The sequence below is a fragment of the Marmota flaviventris genome, chromosome 10, assembly GCF_047511675.1.
Source record: "Marmota flaviventris isolate mMarFla1 chromosome 10, mMarFla1.hap1, whole genome shotgun sequence".
NCBI classification, from domain to species: domain Eukaryota; kingdom Metazoa; phylum Chordata; class Mammalia; order Rodentia; family Sciuridae; genus Marmota; species Marmota flaviventris.
Window position 1 is genome coordinate 15,982,587 of NC_092507.1, and position 23,789 is coordinate 16,006,375.

At 42.8% G+C, this 23,789-nt stretch overlaps 1 protein-coding gene and 1 long non-coding RNA gene across 6 annotated transcripts in view; both read left to right on the plus strand.

The window, feature by feature from the left end:
• The first annotated feature begins 1,778 nt into the window (after positions 1-1,778).
• LOC139707216 (uncharacterized) lies at positions 1,779-10,395 on the plus strand. Of its 2 annotated transcripts, none has more exons than XR_011708784.1 (3): positions 1,779-2,156; positions 2,246-2,352; positions 9,875-10,395. It is a non-coding gene; the product is annotated as an uncharacterized lncRNA (long non-coding RNA). The 2 variants fall into 2 exon arrangements; XR_011708783.1 differs by lacking the exon at positions 9,875-10,395 and adding an exon at positions 4,947-5,124.
• Positions 10,396-14,330: 3,935 nt separating this feature from the next.
• The window catches only part of Cdc42 (cell division cycle 42), a 39,780-nt gene continuing 30,321 nt past the window's right edge, over positions 14,331-23,789 (plus strand). Inside the window, exon 1 of one of the 4 annotated variants that reach the window (XM_027937229.2) lies at positions 14,331-14,430. The gene's annotated coding sequence lies outside the window, so the exon portion shown is untranslated. The remainder of the gene's footprint in view (positions 14,431-23,789) is intronic. The other 3 variants (XM_071617456.1, XM_071617453.1, XM_071617454.1) reach the window with 3 other exon arrangements.

Here is a 23,789-nt window from a genome sequence, read left to right on the forward strand (position 1 = left end):
AAATCTACATTTCTCAATAGGAAAGATACTTTTGTCAGATTTATTATACTTTCCTGTGTACATATGTGAATACACCATAGTGAATCTCAACATTGTATACATTCACAATACTTGGATCCTAATTAGAATAAGATATATTCCGTGCTTATATAAATATACCAAAACAGATTTTATTATAATATATAACTAAAAAGAACAACAAAAAAATCCATGTTTCTCTTTGTTGGGGTTGGTGGCAAGTGCTGCTAATCCCATCGACTTGGGAGACTGAGGTAGGAGGATTGCAAGTTCAAGGCCAGCCTCAGCCACTTGTCATGGCCCTAAGCAACTTAGTGAGACCCTGTCTCAAAATTTAAAAAAGACTGGGGATGTGGCTCAATGATTAAGCGCCTCTGGGTTCAATCCCTGGTACAGCGCCTCCTCAACGATAAAACAAAACTGTTTCTCATTTTGGCAAACCGTTCGCACATTTTCTCAATTGTGTCAATTGATCCAGCAAAAAGAAAACAAAAATAAAATTTCTAGTAGCTTTTTAAGAAAACCTTGTTAAATTTGGAAAGCTTACACAACCTGGGTCTGGACAAGATCCACGAGATCAGGGTGGATCTTTTTGGTCTGTTTTAGCTGACCTTGACTTTTGTAATTGTGCCTGGGAGTCTGAAATATGTGCAGAGTTCCAGAATGGAGACTGAAGTTTCCCTAGGGCTGCAGATAAAGAAGTACAGAGTGATCAAATGAGCTCACCACCAACTGAGACGGTAGCCGGGGAGCTGGAAGCCATCCTAGTATTGGCTTCCTGGGTTCAGGTTCCATGGGAACCTGCTGGACTCCCTCCAGAGACCCTCACTGCTGTGCCACAAAGCAGTTCCCTCAACCCTTCAACCTCCAGGGAGAGGTTGAGGAAGTCCTGTTATGAAGTTGCAGCTGGGCCCGGGGACATCCTCAGACATCTCGGGAGCTTGCTGAACAGCGGTTGAGATTTTGATAGTCACGTGAAGGAGAGATGCTGGCGAGGAGCAGTTCCAGGCTGTGCTGCCTGAGAAGCTCAGCGCTCAAGTGCTGAGGGGTCAACCTGGAGTCAGAATCACTGGCTCTCTGCCTGCTTGTGAGAAGTAAAGCAGAGCTTCTCTTTGTTGTAGAATCCAACTTTGGCTTTGGGAAATCTGAGCCTCCATCTTTGAGCTTGTTTTTGACTAGTTGAAATAAGAATCCTTCAAAGCCCGTGACTGGACCTCCTTTTGGCTGGAGCAGCTTTAGTTCCTGGGACTGTAAATTCCAGAAGGAATTGCTTTGCCCTCTTGTTAGGACAAGTGTCCTGCTGCTTGGAACAAGAGTTTGTTTTTCTTCTAAGAGATGCCTCCTTCTTTTGTACTTTGTAATATGTTTAATGTTTTTTTTTTTTTTTTTTTTGTATCCAAAGAGGTAATCAGCTTTAATTTTCAGAGTTCATGATTCTCACTTTGATGACATGACATGAAAGTTTCCAAAACCCCACCGTAACTTGTTTGGGACGCTCTTGAAGTATTAAAATTTGGTTCTTGATAATAATATGTCCTGTGGTAATCACCGCGGTCAGTGTTTGGGTAAGGTAAGATTCTCAGGAGTGGGTGTGACCTGGCGGTAAGAACTATGGCCGTTTTCACTGAGCAGAGACAGGAACAGTTGTGGCCTTTGTTTTCAAAACAGGATTTAAATTGGACAAAACTGAGAAAGGGATTAAACAGGGTCACAAGAGGTGAGTTGCACTTAGGCAGAGCTGTCCCACTTGCTCCTTCTCCATTTCCATTCCCTCTGTGCTGCTGCTTGTCCTTGGGCAGACACCTCCCTTTGAAGCTGAGACACTGTTCCATTCTGCTCTGCCTGCAACAGAGATCACGCTTGCTTTTCTGTGTTCTGAGACCTGTGTTTTGACTGACAACTGAAACAGAGCAGTGGCTGTGGTGGTGACTGAGTAAACAGCAGCTGCTTCCCCAGCTCAACCCAGTCTGGAGGAACCTTTCTGCCTCTGTCTTGGTTCTTGGGCTTGTAGATCTGCTCCTGTGACAAGCTTGGTGCCAATTCAGAAATGGCTTTTGAGGCTGATTGCTCGGTGTGGCACTTTTATGTCTTCTGCTGATGCTCATTCAGGACTTCCTTTGCCTCCAGGAGGGTTCTAGGTGCTAGAATACAAATACAAAACCCAGTTTTATGGAAGTGTGTAGTTTTCTAGAAGCAGCGTTTAAAAATCTTTTTATTTTTTCTTTAGACACAGGGTCTCACAAAGTTGCTCAACTGTTCTTGAAGTTGTGATCCTCCTGCCTCAGCGTCCCGAGCCACTGGGATTACAGGCGTGCATCACCATGCCTGGCTCTGGTAAGTCTTAAGAAGCTCTTAGGAGCAGGGGATGGTGGCACATGCCTGTAATCCTAGGGGCTCTGGAGGCTGAGAAAGGGGGATTACAACTTCAAGGCCAGCCAAAGCAATTAAGTGACACCCTGTCTCCAAATAAAACATAAAAAGGGCTGGGGATGTGGCTCAGTGGTTAGCACCCCTGGGTTCAATCCTCAGTACAATCAATCAATCAATAAAAATTATTATTTTACAATTTAAAATAACATATTTCTAAGCTCTTTAGTTAGATTATTTATTTATTTGGCCATGATAGGGATTGAGCCCAGGGTCTGATGCATGGTAGGCATGTGCTGTACCACTGAGCTATATTCCAGAAAAATAACATTTATTGACACACACAGAATATGGGGGGAACCCTAAATCAAAAATGACCCTTATTCACTGACTTTTTTCTTTCTTTTCCTTTCCCTCCCGTCTTCTCTTCTTCTGTCCTGAGGTATGAACCAGGATCTCACACATGCTTGTTAATTGTTCTACCACTGAGCTATGTACTATTTTTTTTTTTTTTTTTTTTTGGTACTGGGGATTGAACACAGGGGCACTTTACATTGAGCCACATCCCCAGCCCTTTTTATTTTTATTTGGAGACAGGGTCTCGCTAAGTTATTGAGGCTGGTCTCAAACTTGTGATCCTCCTGCCTCAGCCTCCTGAGCTGCTGGAATTACAAGAGTGCACCACTGCGCCTGGCCCTACTGACATTTTTTAAAGGTGAAAGAAATATTTGCCTGTGGATAAAAAAAGTTCAATAATATAAAAGAGTATGGTATAAAAGTAAAAACTAATTAGCTTGTTATATTAATTTTTTATTAGTTTCTTCCAGAAAATCATATGTGAGCAGAAACATACACACACATTATATAACTGTTTTTTATTTACACAAAATACATAAGCATGTTTGGTATATATTTTTTTTAAAATTTTTTTAGTTGTCAGTGGACTTTTATTTTATTTATATGTGGTGCTAAGAATCAAACCCAGTGACACACATGCTAGGCAAGCACTGTACCATTGAGCTATAACCCAGTCCTTGGTGATGTTCATTCAGTACTTCCTGTGCCATAAATTTCTTTATTGCCCGGTGAGACCTAGTGGTCTTTTGCTTACCAATATAGAGAGATTTGCTTTCTTTACTTTGCAGCTGTTTAATGTCGCCTTGTTCGGCTTTCCAATAGGAAGTGCAAGGTCAGGATTTAGGCATGGAGTCACACCTTTGAAGCACAGGGGAGGTTTAGAGAGGTGAGTGACAGAGCCAGGACTCAGTTTTCCATGTTTTGAAACCATCACTAGTTTCTCCCAACAGCCCCGGGATACCAGTTCTTTTCCAAGGAAGTGAATTTCCAGATGAGATTTCTTTTCCCACATAAACAAGAAGTGGGGAGGCTGGAGTTCATCTGCATTTCTTCTGGCCCTAGCCCCTCATGCCTTTGCTATAGGCCACACTATCTGAATGTCAGAGTGGACCAGCTCCAATGTCTCGAGACCCTTGGAATTCAGGGTAGAAAAATTCCCCATACCTAGTGCCCCTCCCTGAGTGGCTCTGGTATGTCTGTGTAGCCAGTCGATTGTGTGTTCTTGAGTCAATCCAGACCCTGATTCTAAAGAATCGAGAACTTATAGACGTGCGAGTGATGTGGAAGGAGGAGGGTGATGAAGAAATGTCCCTACCAGGTGGCTGCAGTGAAAGCTGGTGCTGGGAGGACAGGTAACCTGAGATTCCTAGTGACCTACTGGTGACATGGAAAAACATGTCATCTGTTGGGCAGCTACTCCCTGAGCAGTGAGTGGGTGCCAGGCCCTGGCTGCTGGGAGGAAGCCAGCTCCAGGGGACATGGAGGCCTCGAGGAGTCCACCACGATGGGGGTGGTGGCTGGAGGACTCTGGTGCAGCTGGCCTTCCCAGGAATATCATGTGTGGTCAGTTTCCATAGGTGGCTCAGTGCAAGGCACTTGACAATGGCCTGACTGTTCTTCTAAACATTTTCTTCCCACCCACTGCTGTGCATTTATTGGGCATTTTCCCTTGGCCCAGAATGTCCCTCCACTTTGCCTCCCCCGTCTTTGCCAGCCTACTCCTATTCTTTTTTCTTTTCCTTCTTTCTTTTTTTTTTTTTCGAGTTGTGATCTCACTATGATGCCAGGCTGGCTTTCAACTCCTGGGATTGATTGTGGTCCTGGGCTCAGTGATCCTCTTGCCTAGCCTCCTGAGTAGCTTGGACTGCAGCACAGCCCACCGTGCCGGCCAGCCTGCCTGTCTTTCTTTTTCAGTGCTAGGAGTTGAACCCAGGGTCTCGCACATCCTGAGAAACTGCTCTACCCCTGAACTGTACCCGGGCCCCTCGTTCTTTATGATATGAACCTGGTGACCTTAATGAAGCCTTCTTTGATTTCTGCTTTGAACCTACATTTGAGGTCCTCCCATGCGTTCCAGTAACACCTTAGTTGTCGTTCTCTCTCAGTCCCTGTTCATTCAGCACATATGCATTATGTACCTGATGTGCCATCCGTGTTCTGGGTATTACACTACAGCACACCCTCTCCTTTCTGTCCCCTGGCAGGTTGTGAGCTCCTCCAAGAAGGAATCTGCATTTCTGTCATCTGACATAGGGCCTGCGTTGGGCTGATCTTAGCACACAGCCTGACATTTGTGGGACACGTGGCTGCTACCTGACTTATGGCTTTTCTTTCTAGTGAACGTAATTAACTGTAGTAAATGGGTGACCATTAAATGTTACATTGGGGAGGGAACAAAGAATGGGACCACTAATTCCTGTGGGTGGGTTGGGGATGGAGGTAAAAATAAAACAAAAATAGGGGGGAAGCTTCACTCAGGAGGCTGCTTCCTGCTCTGTCAGCACCTGACCTTGCAATGAGGTGAGGTTAACTGCCCTTGGCTGGCTCTGCTTAAAAGCTCAAGGGCCCCTTTGGTGCTTAGCAACAACCTTGAGTGCTTAGAATGATGATTTTGAAGCTGGGTGTGGCTCCTGGGCAGGAAGCCACCACCACCACCAAAACAGCCTGGGCCTCCTGCACTTCCTCCCTCCAAACTCCACCCCCGGCTGGGCCCACAGTGTTTTGGAGCCCTATCTTAGGAGCACAAATGAGAAGTCCCTAGCAGTGGTCACATCTCCACTAATGAGGTGTATGATCTCAGACAAGTTGTGTCACCTCTCTGAGTTTCAGTTCCTATATTGGCTTTGTCCCTGTCTCGTTCCCAGGTAAGGCCATCCTGGCACAGCACTGGAGGAACAGAAGACCTCCATAAGTACTCCATAAGTACCTGAGTCTGCTTGGTGAGGGGAGGACTGAGTCATTCTTCCCCATCTGTCTGATCTTGCTCTTTCCTCTGAGCCCCTCTGCCAAGCCAGCCTCATCTTCTCAGTCCTGATTTCTACAGATCCTGTCCTGCCTTCCCACTCCCCCTGCCTCCCTTTCCCCTAGGATTATCTTTTGCACAGACAAATCTTGTCAAGACTCCCAAACATCTACATCTTGGCAAATCACAAGCGTTTTTTTTTTTTTTTTTTTTAGGTCATTACTATTGCTGTAGTGATCTTTCGTTTTGTAACAATTTAAATATAGCATGCCTCTTGTAAAGTACACAAATCTTAACAGCTCAATGAATTTGTAGAAGTGGGCATATTGGAATAGCTGCCCTCCAGATCAAAATATAGAAGGTTGACCCAGACATAGTGGCACATGCCTGTAGTCCCAACCACTTGGGAGGCCGAGGCAGGAGGATTGCTTGAGTTTGTGAGTTCCATGCCAACCTGGGCAACATGGTGAGACCAAGTCTCCAAAATGAAAACAACAACAATAACAAAAATCTGAATATTTCCTCATGTCCTCCTCCAGCCATTAATCCTCTGAGAGATAACTGCTCTTTAATATGATTTCTGCATTTCTAACTGCCCTAGAGTAGAGTTTCCTGTTTCTGAACCAGTGAGATCATTTCGTATGTGGCTTCTTGTGCTGGGTAGATGACATCGAGCATCCTGTTTTCCATGCCTGGGCACCTGGACATGCCAGTTCTTTCTGCCAGGATGTGGCGTGCCCTCTCCTGGCCCACCCAGTCTGGGCACCTTCTTGAGGCCCAGATCAAACCTTCCCCCTTTGGGAAAACCTTCCTTGGTCACCTGTGAGTCTGAATCCCAGCTCCTCCACCTTTCAGCTGTATGATGGCAAATGTTACCAACCTCTCCATGCCTGATTTTGGTTGATCAGTTTTCCTATTTCAGAGTTCTCTGAATTTCAAGTGAGCTGATACATATTAAATACTTAGAGCAGTGCTTGAAGCAGAGGAAGAACTTAATAAGTGGCAGCTGTGACTATTGTGAGTGCTCTGCTTTCCTCATTCCCCTACATCTGTCCAAAGATTTAAATCTTGTTTGCCTCACTGTGAGAACTTAATTCCTTGAGTAGCACATAGATTTTCATTTCCTTGTATTTCCACAACAGAGACATATTCAGTGTGCACTATGTTCTGGCACTGAGGGTCCAGTGGTGAAGGAAACCCCTGAATTGACTTTTTAGTGGGAGGAGAGAGATACTAAGAAAACTAAAAAGTGAGACAATATGGAGGTAGTGATAAACTTGAGGAAGGAAATAAGGCAGCGTGAGGTGATAGTGGTTGGAAAAGCTCTTCTTGAAGAGATGGCATTGAGCAAAGATCTGCAGGTAGAAAGCAGCAGGGATGTGCAGAGGCATCGAGGCAGGCATAATAAACCCAGGATGTCTAAGGACATTGAAGAGAGCAGTGTGGCTGGAGCCCAGAGAGTGCGTGGTCTACTTGAGGATGGAGTGATGGACAAGGGCCGGTTGCCGAGGGCCTTGTAGGTCACAGCTTTGGATTTTATCCCAAGGGAGGGGAAATCCATTAATCCTTTGAAGGCATTAATAAGAGGGGAATGTCATTCTTTGTATCCAAGGCACTGAGCACGAAAGACACACTAACTATTGAATATAGACTACAACATGCTCCTGACCAACCAGCCAACATGAGCAATTCTAGATAGTTTTCAAGCTGAAGTTGTGACATGTGATACTCTGTTTTTTTTTTTTTTTTTTTTGAGATAGGGTCTTGCTAATTGCTTAGGGCCTCACTAGGTTGCTGAGGCTGGCCTCAAACTTGGGATCCTCCTGCCTCAGCCTCCTGAGTTTCTGAGACTACGGGTGTGTACCACCACACCTGGTTGTGGATTCTTACCAAACCTTGCAGGGATGGGGATGGAGTTCTGTTACTGGTAGACTTTCTTCCCTCCCCTGTCCCAACTCATCCACCTATCTGCAGTGACCCTGGAGAGGTGTAACTGAGATGAGGGAGGCAAGCCTGGACCAGTTAGAGAAAAGTCAGGAACGAAACAGGTTTGGTCAGTTCCTCTCCTTTTTTCAACTCCAACAAGGGTTCAGGTCTCTGAGCAAGCATAATGATATGGAACACGGACATAGCAGGGGGCTGCACAAGAAGGAGTCCCTCAGTGAGAGCCCCTTAAAGTATGGCCACCAAACAGGAACATTTCTGGAGTCCCAGCAGCAGGTTGGGGATCGCTGCAAGGCCTGGCCCATGAGCGGCCAGAGCAGTCAGGATGAAGGTGCAGCTCGAGACTTATTGATACAGATTTCATGCAAGGATATTAGCCTTTTAACAAGAAAGACATTATTTTTATTAATTTTTTTAGTTGCAGATGGACACATACCTTTTTAAATTTATTTTTTATGTGGTTCTGAGGATCAAACCCAGTGCCTCACACGTGCCAGGCAAGCACTCTACCACTGAGCCACAACCCCAGCCCTTTATTTTTAATTTTTTTAAAATATTTATTTTTTAGTTTTAGGTGGACACAATATCTTCATTTTATTTTTATGTGGTGCTGAGGATCGAACCCAGTGCCTCATGCATGCCAGGTGAGTGCGCTACCGCTTTTTTTTTTTTTTTTTTTAGAGAGAGAGAGTTTTTAATATTTATTTTTTTTAGTTCTTGGCAGACACAACATCTTTGTATGTGGTGCTGAGGATTGAACCCGGGCCGCACGCATGCCAGGCGAGCGCGCTACCACTTGAGCCACATCCCCAGCCCCTATTTTTTATTTTAAGTCAGGGTCTCCCTAAGTTGCTTAGGGCCTCACTAAGATGCTGAGGCTGGCCTTGAACTTGTGATCCTCCTGCTTCAGCCTCCTGAGTTGCTGGGATTATAGGGGTTCACCACAGTTTCAAGCTGAGAGATTTTGTCTTAATGCTATTATTATTATTTTTTAAATTTTATAGTTGTGTATGGACAGAATGCCTTTATTTGTTTATTTTTATGTGGTGTTAAGAATTGAACTCAGTGCCTCACACCATGCTAGGCAAGTGCTCTGCCCCTGAGCTACAGCCCCAGCCCACAATGCTATTATTTTTAACTTTCATTTTTATGAATTACTGCATATGAGAAAAGCACATAAAACGCCCAAGTATAACAAATAATTATGAAACAAATACCCATGCATCACCCAGGTCATGGATGTTGCCAACACTGCTCCCTCCCCCTCCCTTCCGGATTATAACCCCCTTTAGATGTGGCCAGTAGCTCGGTTTTTAGGATAATCTCTTCATCCTTTTTTTTTTTTTTCTAGTTTTGCTGCCTATGAATCACATTGAAAGCCTTAAATTAGGATTTTCTCACATAAATTCTAAAACTGCAGACCACAGAGAACTGCGTCTTTGAGGTAGATCCTCTTCCCCTTTAGTGAACCTTGGCAGGTTCCAGGAGATAGATGGCAGCGGCTTTGTGGTCTTTGCCATTTGGCACGGAATGCAGCTCCAGGCTTTCTCTCAAGCAGCCGCTGGTGTAGACACCAGTGAATGATTCCAGTATGGTATGTTTTAAATACAAAATCTTGAAACGACTGGTTGCCAGGGGTTGTCCAGGAGGCTTCCGAGCCGAGACCCAGGTTACTCAGTGAAGGAAAGAAGAATTGGAGTTTGGCGGAGTGGGGACACAGGGTCAGTGTTGGTGAAAGGTATGGTCCATTTGGGAAGGAGAGTGGGACTTGACGGATAGGATGGGTGAACAGGAAAGGTGTTTTAGATAGCAAGAGCAGGGGCAGAGAGCTAAGAAATCATGGTGCCTGTATGTGTAATGCTAAGAAATCCAGTCTAGCTGTGTGAGGGAAGGTGTGATGGTTACTTTTATGTCAACTTGATTTGTGCCTAGATGTTTGATCAAAGATTGTGTTGGGAGTGTCTGTGAGCATGTTTCTAGAAGAGAGTGTGCAAGGCAAGTTGCTGTTCCTTATGTGGGCGAGCCTCATCTGATCAGTTGAAGGCTTGCGTAAAACATGAAGGCTGACCCTCCCCCAAGTAAGGCAAAAAATTTTTTCTCATTTTCAGACTCAAGCTAAAACACGAATTCTTTCTTTTTTTCCCTTCTGGTACTGGGGATTGAATCCAGGGGTGCTTTGCCACGGAACTACATCCACAGCCCTTTTTATGTTTTATTTTGAGCCAGGGTCTCACTAAGTTGCTGAGGCTGGCCTTGGACTTGCAATCTTCCTGTTTCAGCCACCCAGGCTGCTGGGATTATGGGTGTGCACCACTGTGCCCTGCTCAAACAATGAGTCTAAGCATCAGCTCTCCTGGGTCTCAGGCCTTTCAACTTGGACTGGAATGACAACCCTTGACTGTCCTGGATCCCCAGCTTGCCCACCCATCCTGCAGACCTTGGGACTTGCCAGCCTCTGTAATTACATAGGCCAGTTCTCTGCCTGTCTATGGATCTTTATATCTGTTTACATCCTATTGGTTGGTTTCTCTGGAGAACCCTGCTAATACCAAAGGGAAATAGCAAGAACTTAGAATAGCAAGTTGGTGCCAGACTGCGGAGGCCCAGTATATATGCCCAACTAAAGAACTTTGAATCTTCTTCTGAAGACAAAAGAGAAAACCAAGGAATGACTCATTGGAGCTGAGATCTGTGAAGGTGAATGTTTCCCTGAGTAAAATGAATTAAAGCACAGATTCTTAAAGGAAGCCTCTAGAGACTGGACCTGAGTTTCATGGACATAGAGTCTACAAGGCAGAAAAGGTTGGGTTCCCTTGGATGTCAAGGGTACAGGAGCCAAGTACAAATAGAGGTCCTGTAGCACCTGCAGAAGATAGGAATGGAGGACAGACTTGACAATGCTAGTGGAACCTTGGAGAAGCTGGGGATTTGGAAATGGGGGTGAGAACAGGGGCTGGAGGAGGTAGAGATCTGGGAGTTCTCTGCACAGAGGGTAGTGACATATTACACAGGGCCCCTGGGGGACAGGGATTGCAGAATCTTGGATTGTAAGAGAAACGTAACTCCACCTGGTTCAGGCAGCAGAGGGAATTTGTAGGCTCATATGACCAAAAACTGAAGCAAGACTGGACCCAGTGGCTCATGCAAGGTTACTGGGACTTGGTTTTACATCTCATCTCCGTCTCTCTGCTCTGCTTCCCCCCTCTGCCTTGGTCTCATTCTCAGGCAGACTCTCTCCTCCCTGTGGGAAGCTGGCTGCCAGTAGTGCCACCATCACACACAGCTCCCAGCAAATAGATCCATTGAACTGGACAGTTCTGTCCAAGTTCCATAATTGGAGCTTATTGGATCACATGCCAGTTGTTGAAATGCAGCGGCAAAGGGTCTTTCTACAGTGCTCTGATTGGCCAAGCCTGGGTCACATGTTTGTCCCTGCATATAGGGACAGGGTCTTCTCTTCTAGTGGTACTTAGATTGAGAGTGGAGGCAGGGGCTCCTCCAGGAGAGATGGTGGATATTGGAATGCGATCCACAGGCAAAGGGGAACTGGAGGCTCACGGGCGGCTCCCCAGTTACTAGGAGAGAGAAGCTGGAGTCTGGGCTGGCAGCACAGCAGAGGTTGGGGTCAAATAGTAACACCTTTCTAATTGGGGTCAGTGAAATGTCAAGGAGAGACTGACAAAAACCTAACGAAGTGCTAAGTGAGTTCCTGTCCTCAGAATAAAGGCAGGAAAAGCCTAATAGCTGATACTGCTACTAGGGAAAGGGCAGATTTTGTTTGGGAACATTCATGGGATTTTGTGACATGGGATGAAGGAAAGGGCAGTGCCTTGTGGAAGGAAACACCACATCCCCCTGCAGTTTAAGAAACTAAGCTTATACATTTATGATAGTCAAAAATCACAGTAGCCTGGGCTAGAGATGGTGCAGCTCAGGGGCAGAGCATTTGCTTAGTATGGAGAAGGACTTGGGTTTGATTACCAGCAATGAAAAAGAATTTTATAATAGCCCAAACTAAATTCCAACAGTAGGAGATTGAGTAAATATTGTAATGCCCACATAGTAGAATGAGCCATTACAAATGATGCTTTATTTGACTTGGAAAGACGTCCATAGTGTAGTTTTTGAGAGAAGGAGCTTACAGTTTTATTTTTCTGCAATAAATGTATATCCATAGAAAAATGCATACTGTGAAAACATGTATACCAACATGTTCACAGTTGGTATCATTAGGTGTGGTACTACACAGAGGCTTATGATTTATTTTAAAAAATATATATTTTAAAAGTATTTTTTAATTGTTGATGGACCTTTATTTTATTTACTTGTATGTGGTGCTGAGAATCGAACCCAGTGCCTCACGCATGCTAGTCAAGCACGTTACTACTGAGCCACAACCCCAGTCCCTTAAATATATTTTTTAATATTTATTTTTTAGTTGTAGTTGTCAATACCTTTATTTATTTATTTATTTTTGTGATGCTGAGGATCGAACCCAGGGCCTTGCACGCTCTAGGCAAGAGCTCTACCTCTGAGCCACAATCCCAGACTGGCTTATGATTTCTTTCTTTCTTTCTTTTTTTTTTAAAGAGAAAGTGAGAGAGAGAGAATTTTTTTTTTTTTAATATTTATTTTTCAGTTTTTGGCTGACACATCTTTGTATTGGTGCTGAGGATCGAACCCGGGCTGCACGCATGCCAGGCGAGTGCTCTACCGCTTGAGCCACATCCCCAGCCCAGGCTTATGATTTCTTTAGAATAAATATGCTGAGGGCTGGGATTGTGGCTCAGCGGTAGAGTACTCGCCTAGCACGTGTGGGACGCAGGTTCAATTCTCAGCACCACATAAAAATAAAATAAATACAATAAAGGTATTGTGTCCAACTACAACTAAAAAAAAGACTTAAAAAATTATATATGCTGGGTGGTGTGATATCATAGTTGTCAACTAGAGCCAGACTCTGCAGAGCAAGTCCCTGCTCTGCCACTGCCTGCTGTGATGACCTTAGGCAAGTCTCTTAATGCCTCTGAGAATCAATTCATGCATCCACAAAACGAGGGTGATACTTCCTAACTCACAGGTTGGTTGTATTAAATTAGTAACTATTACTGGGCTTGGTGGTTGCACACTTGTAATCCCAGTTACTTGGGAGGTTGAGGCAGGAGGATTTTTCAAGTTCATCAGCCTAAGCAATTTGGTGAGAACCTCTCTCAAAATAAATAAAAAGGACTGGAGATGTAGTTCAGTGGTAAAACATCCCTGGGTTCAATCCTCAGTACACAAAGAAATAAATAAATAATCTATTACCACATGGAAAACTGTTAGCATCAGGCCTGTAGTAAACACTAAAAAATGTAGTTGCTCTTGTAATTAAAAAATACAAAAGAAAACATGACTATTAGGACTGGGATTGTGGCTCAGTGGTAGAAAGATTGCCTAGCATGCGTGAGGCACTGGGTTCGATCCCTGGCATCACATAAAAATAAACAAAATATATTATGTCCATGTACACCTAAAAAAAACACATGACTATTAGATCAGCTATATTGGAGTTAGGAGACTTTCTTGGCCAAATATGTGAAATATTATTAAAATAAGTTATTTTCTCCATCATTAGAATGCATCTGTGAATGAAAAAGGGAAGATCTCTATTTTCCCGCAGCTTGCACAGTGTCAGGGAAGACAGGTGAATAAATATAATAAAAAAAAAAATAGGGGCTGGGGATGTGGCTCAAGCGGTAGCGAGGTTGCCTGGCATGCTTGCGGCCCAGGTTCGATCCTCAGCACCACATACAAACAAAGATGTTGTGTCCGCCGAAGACATCCCCAGCCCTCTCTCTCTTAAAAAAAAAAAAAAAAAAAAAAAATATATATATATATATATATATATATATATATATATATATATATATATATGAATGAATGAAATAAGCAAACCGGGTGGCGCCTGCCTGGGGAGGCTGAGGCAGGAGGATCGGAAGTTCAAAGCCAGCCTCAGCAACGGTGAGGCACTAAGCATCTCAGTGAGACCCTGTCTCTAACAACGGTGAGGCACTAAGCATCTCAGTGAGACCCTGTCTCTAAATAAAATACAACATAGGGCTGGGGATGTGGCTCCGTGGTTGAGCGCCCCTGAGTTCAATTCCCGGTACCAGGAAAACAAAAACAAAAACCAAGATAGGATGATCAGGGAGGGCAGGGACATATGAGGTGCAGGGAAAAAGAGGAAGGCAGAGCAACAAATGCAAGGCCTTGGGAAGGGAGGAAGTCTCCAACCCAAAAGCAAACTCATGTGGCTGCAGCCAGGGACACCGAGGTCTGGGCAGAGATAAGAAGAGCGGTGTTCACCTCTCAAGCAGAGCGGATTGAACGTACGCCCGGGGTTATTAGGAAGTCATCCACTTGCAGTGATCTCGGACAAGTCACTACTCTCTCAGAAGCAAAGGGAATAATTCTTTGCTTCAAGAGGTTGCAAGTTTCAAAACAAACGTTAGTGTCAGCGCTTTATACTCAATCATAAGGAAAGAGGTGCGGAGCATAGCTGGGAAGGTGGGAGGCGGGCAAACCGCCGCAATCCCGGCCGGTGGGAGGAGACTCAGACTCCGCCCCTCCCCGCCCCGCCCTTCCCCGGACCGCTCCCGCCTCTTTTACCTCCTCGTCCCACCCACTTCCGCGGGCACCCAACCGTGCGTCTCCTGCGTGCTGACGTCAGGTGCGTGCCCCTGTCCGGCAGCCGAGGAGACCCCGCGCAGCGCTGCCAACGCCCCGGCGGAGAAGCTGAGGTGAGTGCGGGGCCTGAGGCTCCCAGCGAGAGCGGATCCCCCACCGTCCGGTCACCCCGCGCGGTCCCCCCAGCCCTCTTCGGTCTTCGAGGGCGTCGGGTCTCTGGGGCCCCCGGGGGGCAGGGGGCATAGAGCGCTGGGCAGCGCCGGGCTCGCGTGCGCCCGCGGGCTCGCGCGGGTCCGGATTCTGCGGGAGCTGAGGGGAGGGGTCGCGGCGGGGCGCTCGCCCGCGGGAGGTGCGCGGCCGGGCCCGGGGTGCCGGACTGAGGGCGCGGCCGGCCCGGGCTGTCACCGGCAGCGGCGGAAGGAAGGGGTCACACCCATCCAGCCGCCGGCTCCCCTCCCCCTCCCTTCGGCCCTCGGGCTCCCGAGGTCCTGCGGGCGGGATGCCGGGCTCAGGGCCGCAGGACCGCCTGCGGGCGCTTGGGCGCCGGGGCGGGCTGGGGCCGGTTCTCGGAGCTCGGGGGCTGGGTCCTGCCCGCTGCGCTCCGGCGTGGACTTCCTGCTTCGCGGGGCGCCGCCGCGGACATTTTGCGGCGGGCGGGGGAGGGGAGCGGAATTGCGACCGCGGCGGGGAGGGTCCGCCCGGCTGCCGGATGGGCCACCGCCGGGCGCCGCTCCGCCCGGTGCTTGGCTGGGCAGGGCGGGTCTCTGCCCGGCGCCCCCGGTTGCACCGACTCCTGCCTTGGGTTGAGTTCCTGGTCGTGCCGTTTGCTTCTCAGACTCTGCTCTTGTTCAGCTCAGGCTTCGCTTTCAGGGAGTTACCTAACCACCTCCCGAAACCCTCGTCGGCCGCTTCCTTAATTCCCCTTGCTAGGGGGAAATTTTCTTTGTTCGTTCCCCCCCCACCTCCCCTTTAAGTCCAAGAGAAATGCAGTGTGGAAGATTACGTCATCGCAGTATATAAGGGGTGAGAGTTTTAACTCCTACAAGTCAGGGGCTCACCAAGTTAAGACAGCTTCCTGCGGACTTGGTCCGGCCATCACCCAGGGGCCCGTTCTGCCGGCTTCCCAAACACATCGGGTTCAGACATGAGGTTTTGAAATCCTGGTATCTGCGTTCTTGGCCGCTTCAAATGTGTTAAAAGCCAGGAAGGTTAAAACATCTCAGAATTAGTTTGTGCCAGGGAATAAAACCTAAGACACACCATCTGTAGTCTCTTAGGCGTTAACTTTAAGGTCCCCAGTCAACTTATTTGAGGGAGCAATTCCTTGGTCCAAAATGGCTTTCCTAGACTGTTCGACTTCTCAATGACTTATTTGATGTAGAGAATAAGCCCAAGTCTGCTCAAGCTCCCTCTTTGTGGCAAGGATATGTTGAAAAGAGAACCAGTTATTTTTATGCCTAATCTTTGTTTGCTGGGGACTTTAGTGTTGTTACTAAAAATGAATTTTGCATTTTTAATCAAAGAAACCCCTAGTAATATTAACATTTTAAAGCAAGTGAGATCCAATTATATTATGCTTCTTTATAATCAAGGGTAGCTCCTGTTGGAACAACTGCTTTCCCATTGTTACTCATTTGTATATAGAGAACAGATTACTTGTTAAGAAACACTTAAAAGGAGTGGTAGGTTGAAATCAGATTTCTGTAGTATGTAGGTGTTACAGAAGATTGGATAGGTATGGAGCTTGGATCTTTTGAAATACATTTGTTAACTTTAACATGGTATCATATTTTAGAAGCATAAAATTGGAACACTTATCTATTTCTTGAGTCTTCTGCAACAGATTTATATATACACACATTTGTCTCTTATATTAACAATAATTTGGATTTGCAATACTTACACTGAGACAAGAAGATAAGAGATTGGTAATCACATATTAAAAATGAGCTCCTAGCCAGGTGTGGTGGCTCATGTCCTACTCTGGAGGCTGAGGCAGGGATATCACAAGTTTAAGGCCAGTCTTGGCAACTTTGTAAAATGCTGTCTCAAAATAGAAAGGACTGAGTGCTCCTAGGTTCAGTCTCCAGTACACAGGGGCAGTGGCGGGGTGGGAAATGAGCTGCTTTCCATTAATTTTTTTTTTTTACGATTTTTTTTTTTTTTTTTGGTTAGACACGATACCTTTATTTTATTTATTTATTTTTATGTGGTGCTGAGGGTCAAACCCAGGGCCCTGGGCATGCCAGGCAAGTGCTCTACCGCTGAGCCACAACACCAGCCCCCATTAATTTCTTTAAGGCCTGAAAGATCAAATCCTCTCCTTACCCCTAAAATATGTTTTCATATTATGGCCAACACCCATGCTTAGTAAACCAAATTATTTTTTAGGAATCTAAACCAAATGTTGCAGCCTAGAGTAATATGTGGGTGTGAATTAGTGTGATTCTTAAAGCCCATCAAGACCATATATTGAAGTTTTTGCTTCAAGATTCATATTGCTTTTTTGGAATATTTTTTCCACTTATAATTGTATGGTATATTAGGGAATCATTTATAGTTATTTTTATACTACAAAGTTACACTAATAAAATGTTTTGATCCAATAGCTGTCAAATTTGAGAAACTTTGAAGTACCATTACTTTGCCTGGTCTGGATTGTAATATATGTATATATATATATTTTTAAAAATTTTATAGTTGTACATGGACAGCATGCCTCTATTCTATTTCTATGTGGTGCTAAGGATTAAACCTAGTGCCTCACACATTCTGGGCAAGTGCTCCACCACTGAGCCATAGCCTCAGCCCCTGGGTTGTAATGTTGACAGGCTTTCTTAAAAGTAAAAATCAAATTGTACTTTTCTTTGTAGATACATTTTAAATGAATTTCTCTATTGATTATCCCTAGAGGATAAGGAAGACAATAATCACTTTAGGCTATAAGACTTTGTCTGATAGGGAGGGAGGATTAATATTGTGTTCACTTATGCTCTTTATATACCTATATATTAAAGGTCTCCATTGTTTTATGATAATGTTTATTCAGTGTTTTCTTCCAAATATATTTGGTAATTTCCCCTGTTAGAATGTGAATTCCAAGAGACTGGGGCTTTATCTTGGTATGGCATCACGGATTTCTAGCACCTAGAATATTGCCAGACACATAATAGATTTCAAGAAATATTTATCAAATGAATGAATTTGGTGATGTCAGAGTGTTAACATTTTCTCTTTCTGAATATTTCCTAGGCTTTCATGCTGTTTTTTCTGAGACAAGTTTTGTGCTTGGTCAGCTATATCCATATTTGGGCCCATTGAAGTGGTGATTACTAATCTCTGCTTTACCTTCTCCATCTGTTAAGTCCTATATCTTCTGCAGCTGCACTATCTGTGGACAATTTGCCACCATTTAGAAACTCTTTTGGTGATTAGCTTATTCTCCTAAAAATTATTCTGATTTAACATTTGTTTCCTTATCTTCTTCTATTTCTTTATTTCCAAACAACAGCTTAGTTTTGCTGCTTCTCTACACTATCACATTCTTGGTTCTGTTATGCTTTGTCTCTTAGGAGTTTCTACTTTTAGTTGCTCATGTCTTTAGTCCAAAGGATTTTTACTAAAACAATTTTTTATTAATGCCATCTCAGCTGTGTTTGCCATTGCTGCTATTGTAAATCCCAGATGTCAGAATACTTCACTAGTTGCTCAGAAGATTGTTTTCACTGCTTAATTAGATGAAGTGAAATCAAATCTCTTGCCACCAAAATGGTATTCCTCCTTGCAATTTTAGAAAAAAAATTATTTTAACCTATTATTGGCTTTATGATTATGCAAAATTCCAAAACAATTTCTTTTCCTTCTCTCCTTTCCTTTTGTAACTGCTATGTTGGGCTGGGTTTGTGGCTTAGTGGTTGAGCTCTTGCCTCGCATGGAAGAGGCACTGCATTTGATCTTCGGCACCATATTAAAAAAAAAAAAAAATAAAGATATTGTGTCCATGTACAACTTAAAAAAAAAAAACAACAAAAAAAACTGCTATGTTGCCCAGGTTGACAACTCTTGGGCTCTAGTAATCCTCCCTCAGTATCTCAGATAGCTGGATTTCCAGGCATGTGCTATCACACCTGGCCAGAATGGTTTCTAATACAGCAAAAGATGAATTGTTAAGTTATGGATTCAGAAAGTGTAAGTGCTCTGTCACCTGAATAAAACCTCTGATTTAAGCTGTGTTGCTCACTTGTGTATGTCACCCCCAACCCCATACTGGGATTGAATCCAGGGGCACTCTACCATCCCTACATTGCTAGCCCTTTTTATTTTGAGATAGGTTCTTGCTAAGTTACCCAATTGACCTAAAATTTTTGGATCCTTCTGCCTCAGATTCCTGGGTGGCTGGGATTACAGGTGTGCACCACCACATTTGGCCTTGCTTTTGTTCTTTAACACTATGCACTTTAACACCATTTCTCAAAGTAAGCCATTTATTTCCATTTGCCATTTTAATTCTGCTGCTGTGTGTCCTTGGGAGATATACTGCTATTATAGTGATTCAAAGTGTAGATTTTCATTTTGTATTTTCTGGGTCCAAATTCTAGCCTTACCATTTATTAGTTAAACACAGTCTAAGTAACATCTTTGTGACTGGTTTTCCTCCTATAAAATAGAGCTGGCAATAATACCTATCTTACAGTGTTGAAGATTAAATCAGTTGATATGTGAAGTACTTAACTTCAGTGACACAGTGCTATATAGGTGTTGGCTCTCACTATTCTAACTTTTTAGACCCCCTCCAACCTTTGAGAAATTGTGTTTACTCTAAACATAAACATTTTAATAACCATCCCTCCCCCAGACTAAATCCATAAAATTTAAAAAAATGAAGTGGGTATGTTGCCTTTTCACTTTTTTTTTTTTTTTTTAAATGTGTGGTACTAGGGATTGAATCCAAGGGTGCTGTACCACTGAGCTACATTCCCAGCCCATTTTATTTTTTGTTTCGAGACAGGGCCTTTTTCAGTTGCCCACACTGACTGATCTTGAACTTGTGGTTCTTCTGCTTCTGCCTTCCCAGTAGCTGAGATTATAGGCATGTTCCATCATACCTGGCTTTTTTTTTTTTTAATAAACATTTTTATAAGTTATCTTTACCAATATGATAGAAGTTAGAGTGTGAGGAATCAGATAGGCAATATACATACGGTCTATGGACCCAGCTACATAAGCCCACCTGGGAACTCATTAGAAATCTCAGGATCCATCCCAGTTTTTCTGAGTCAGACTGTATTTTAGCAATCCCTGCGTTATTTTTATTTGTATTCTTAAAATTTTTATTATTTATTTTTATAATTTGAATTTTTTAAAAATATTTATTTTTAGTTGTAGTTGTCATGACCTTTATTTTTTTAAGTAGTGCTGAGATTCGAACCCAGGGCCTCGCATGCGGTAGGCGAGCTCTCTATCAATGAGCCACAACCCCAGCCCCTGTATTGTTTTTTTTAAAAAAATATTTTTAGTTGTAGATGGACACAATACCTTTATTTTGTTTATTAGTTTTTTTATGTGGTGCTGGGGATTGAACCCAGTGCCTCATACATGCCAGGCAAGCACTCTACCACTGAGCCCCAGCATGTTTTTTTTTTTTTTTTTTAAATTTGATCTTTTTTTTTAGTTGTTAATAGACCTTTATTTCATTTATTTATTTATATGTGATGCTGAGTATTGAACCTCACACATGCCAGGCAAGTGCACTACTGCTGATCCCTAGTCCCCGTGTATTAAGTTTTGAAGCATTCTTTTCGAAACTGGAACTGCTATGGTGATGTTGTAAGGTATTTCAGAAACAATGTTGGGTGCATTATTTTTTCCCCTCTACTGAAGGATAGCCAGGTTTCTTTTAGGCCATGTAAGAATTGCAAGGATTTTAATTTGAAAATGAATCTGAAGCCTGTTTGGATTTTAAAGGAATTATGCTTGCCTTTTTTTTTTTTTTTTGGTACTGGGTATTGAACCCAGGGGTGCTTTAACTGAGCTATATCCCCAGCCCTTTTTTGTATTTTGTTTAGAGACAGGGTCTCACTGAGTTGCCTAGGGCCTTGCTAAATTGCTGAGGCTGACTTTGAACTTGAAATCCTCCTGCCTCAGCCTCCTGAGCCTCTGGGATCATAGGCATGCACCTTTGTGCCCAGCTCTGTTTGGCATGTAAAGGAATTATGCTTTCTTGCTTATGGTGTAGAATCACCTCCTTGTCTGTGTTCCTTATGAGGAACTAGTGAATTGTTTGAAGTTATTAAAGTGCTATTGCTTCCCTTAGTAATAATCATAAGTTCTAGTTTAGCTTATGAGTTTACTTTTGAACTTAAATGACATTTTATTGAAAACCAGTTGCTCTGGTTGAGGAATGGTCTAAGTTTATGATCAGGATAATTCATATTGGTTATGAAAGCTTAGAGGTGAAATACAAAGTTGGCATTTAGGTGGTCCAACTTGAAAAGTATTTTCTGGTTTCTTTGTTAAAATAAATCATAACTAGCTGTACATAGTGGTGCTATGCTCTAAGCCCATTCCAGCTGCTTGGGAGACTGAGACAGGAAGATCGAAAGTTTGCTTAGTGTTCAAGACCTTGTCTCAAAATAAAAAAGGGCTAGGGATGTAGTTCAGTGCAATGGGAGAGCACCCCTGGGTTCAATCTCCAGTACTAAAATAAATAAATGAAGTAAAAATAAGCCACATCTCTAATCTCAGGGGAGAAATGTTAATAACTAATACTTAAGCTGCCATCCTGAAAAATTATTGCTATTCTTCAAGGAATACATTGAATTTATTTCCCTAATATGTTTCCTTTTTCTTAAACTATTGGGTGTAGGAGAAATTCACCAGCATTATTTTTGTGCAGTATATGCTCTAGAATAATGCTTCCCAACCCTTTACAAATCAAAGTAGCCATAGAAGGGTATCTGTATGCCACCCTAGGGTAAATGGAGAGGCTGTTCTTGCTGGTCAGAGGAGACTCAGTATGCCAGGAGAGCTGGGGGATCAGTATCTCAGGCACACCTGTGTCCATCCTCTTCCTCCCAGGTGGCAGTCTGAAGCCATCTATTATATTGTTAGCTATAAAGCTATCCTTTCAGTGAAGAGATTATCAGTATTTGTTACTGAAAAGAGAAAAGCTGTCAGAGAACAGTTCAAAGGAAGAACAAGTGAAATCAGAGGAAGAAGTTGTGGTGGAATAAAGGTATACTGTGTTAGTGCTAAAATGAGTGTGAGAAGAACATAAATTTAGAAGAAAGAATAAGCAATATTTAAGCTCAGTCCCTTTGTCTCTTTTTTTTTAAAGAATTTATTTTTTAGTTGTAGTTGGACACAATACCTTTATTTATTTTTATGCAGTGCTGAGGATCGAACCCAGGGTACGCACATGCTAGGGGAGTGCTCTACCACTGAACCCCGGCCCCCCCATTTGTTCTCTTAGTAGGCAGTTTATTTGTAATATTTTTGGTTTGTTTTTTAATCTGTTAAAAGCAGATGAAGAAGAGTAGGAAAATTAAAAGAATACTTTTTTTTTTTTGAAGAATAATATCTGGACTTGGTGTGGTAGCACATGCCTATAATCTCATCGGGATCAGAAGGAACTTGAGTTCAAAGCCAGCCTCAGCAACTTAGTGAGAACTTTTCTCTAAATAAAGTATAAAAAGGGCTGGGGATGTAGCTCATTGGTTGAGCACCCCTGGGTTCAATCTCTGGTAAACTACCCCCTCCACCCCCCCCAACCCCCCCCCCACCCCCCCAACCCCCCCCCACCCCCCCAACCCCCCCCACCCTGTTTCATACACTTTCATCATAATATAATTACTATAACTACTAGTACTTGTTTTACTAGCTGAATGCTTTGAGAGGAGCTCTGTTTTAGAGCTCTTCTGAAATTGAACCATCTATGTATCACTTATTTTTTTTTCCAGAAAAAACATACTTTTATTGTAGGGTTTAAGATTAACAGATTATTTTTATATTTTGTGGTGCTGGGGATTGAACCCAGGGTTGTGTGCATGGTAGGCAAACACATTGATCCATATCCCCAACCCCAAAAGTAAGGTTTTAAAATAAATTATTATATTTTAAAATGTAAATTTTTATTTATCAGATAACTTGAAATTAATGGATATTTTCTGTTAATATCAGGGCTAGGATTTAAACAATGTCTAATATCTTCCTTTGTTTCACAGAGTATACAAATATATTCCTAAAATGTAAGCTAGGAAATGTATGAATTATTTTGGGTTATGTTATTTATTTGCTCTGTTCATTATAGGGCAAAAGGGAATGTTCAATCATTGTAATAGTTTGTAAATTTCTAAATATGGAGGTAGGGGATAATTTTAATTGTTAGAATAGTGCCTGTGTTTAGTGTATTTCATAATACCTAAAAGATGTTTCTATGGGTTTGGGTGTCAAATAAATTAGAAATTCTACTTATTATATCCTGATCTTGGAATTCATAATGTATGTAAGTTTATTAAAAATTCAGAGAAGTTAGATCATCAGAGAATCTGTTTAGCTTGGTATTTCTTATGCTTGTTTGATGAAGTTTTTTTTCTTTCCCATGGATTTTTATTTTTTATTTTTTTAAAGAGAGAGAGAATTTTTTTAATATTTATTTTTTAGTTTTCGGTGGACACAACATCTTTATTTTATTTTTATGTGGTGCTGAGGATAGAACCCAGTGCCCCGTGCATGCCAGGCAAGCGTGCTGCTGCTTGAGCCACATCCCCAGCCCCTACCATGGAAAAATTTAAAGTTTTGAGAAAATGGTGGATTAGTAATCTCCATTACATCCAAGGCTGTTGGGGTGTCAATTAATGTTTGCTATGAGTAGAAAAGTAGAAATAAAATTTCCCTTAAGTTTCTAATACAGGTGAATGGTAGAGACACATAGGATTTATTATTGCTTTGGCTTAAACCTCACAGAAGAATTGTACAAGTACTTTAGTTTGGACTTTCTTGAGATGGAACCGAACCTGATATATATGAAAGAGATCTTTGGGGTGTAGCTTCATCTCAAGTTAAAATTAGGCAAGGTGTGTTAGAAGGGAGACCAGTATTGGGACTGAAGAATTGATTGTCCACTGGCTGCAAAGGAAATTTTGAAATGGAGTCATTGTCTCCAATTTTTTCTCTTCTTGGGTCATTGGTCCTAGTTTGAGTAATTTGTTTTCTAGTATTCTGCAAAGTTTACAGTACTTCAAAGCCAATATTTTAACATTCTGAAAGTTCTATAATTAGCTGTTCCATTTGTGATTCAAATAATTTGTTTTATATTTTTGCTCTAAAATTTTTCCTAGTAATTGTTCACATATGTAATTTTTTTTAGGAACTTGTGGTATGACACAATTCTTTGTATTTTATTTTATTTTTTATTATTTTTTTAAAGAAAGAGAATTTTTTAAATATTTGTTTTTTAGTTTTTGGCAGACAC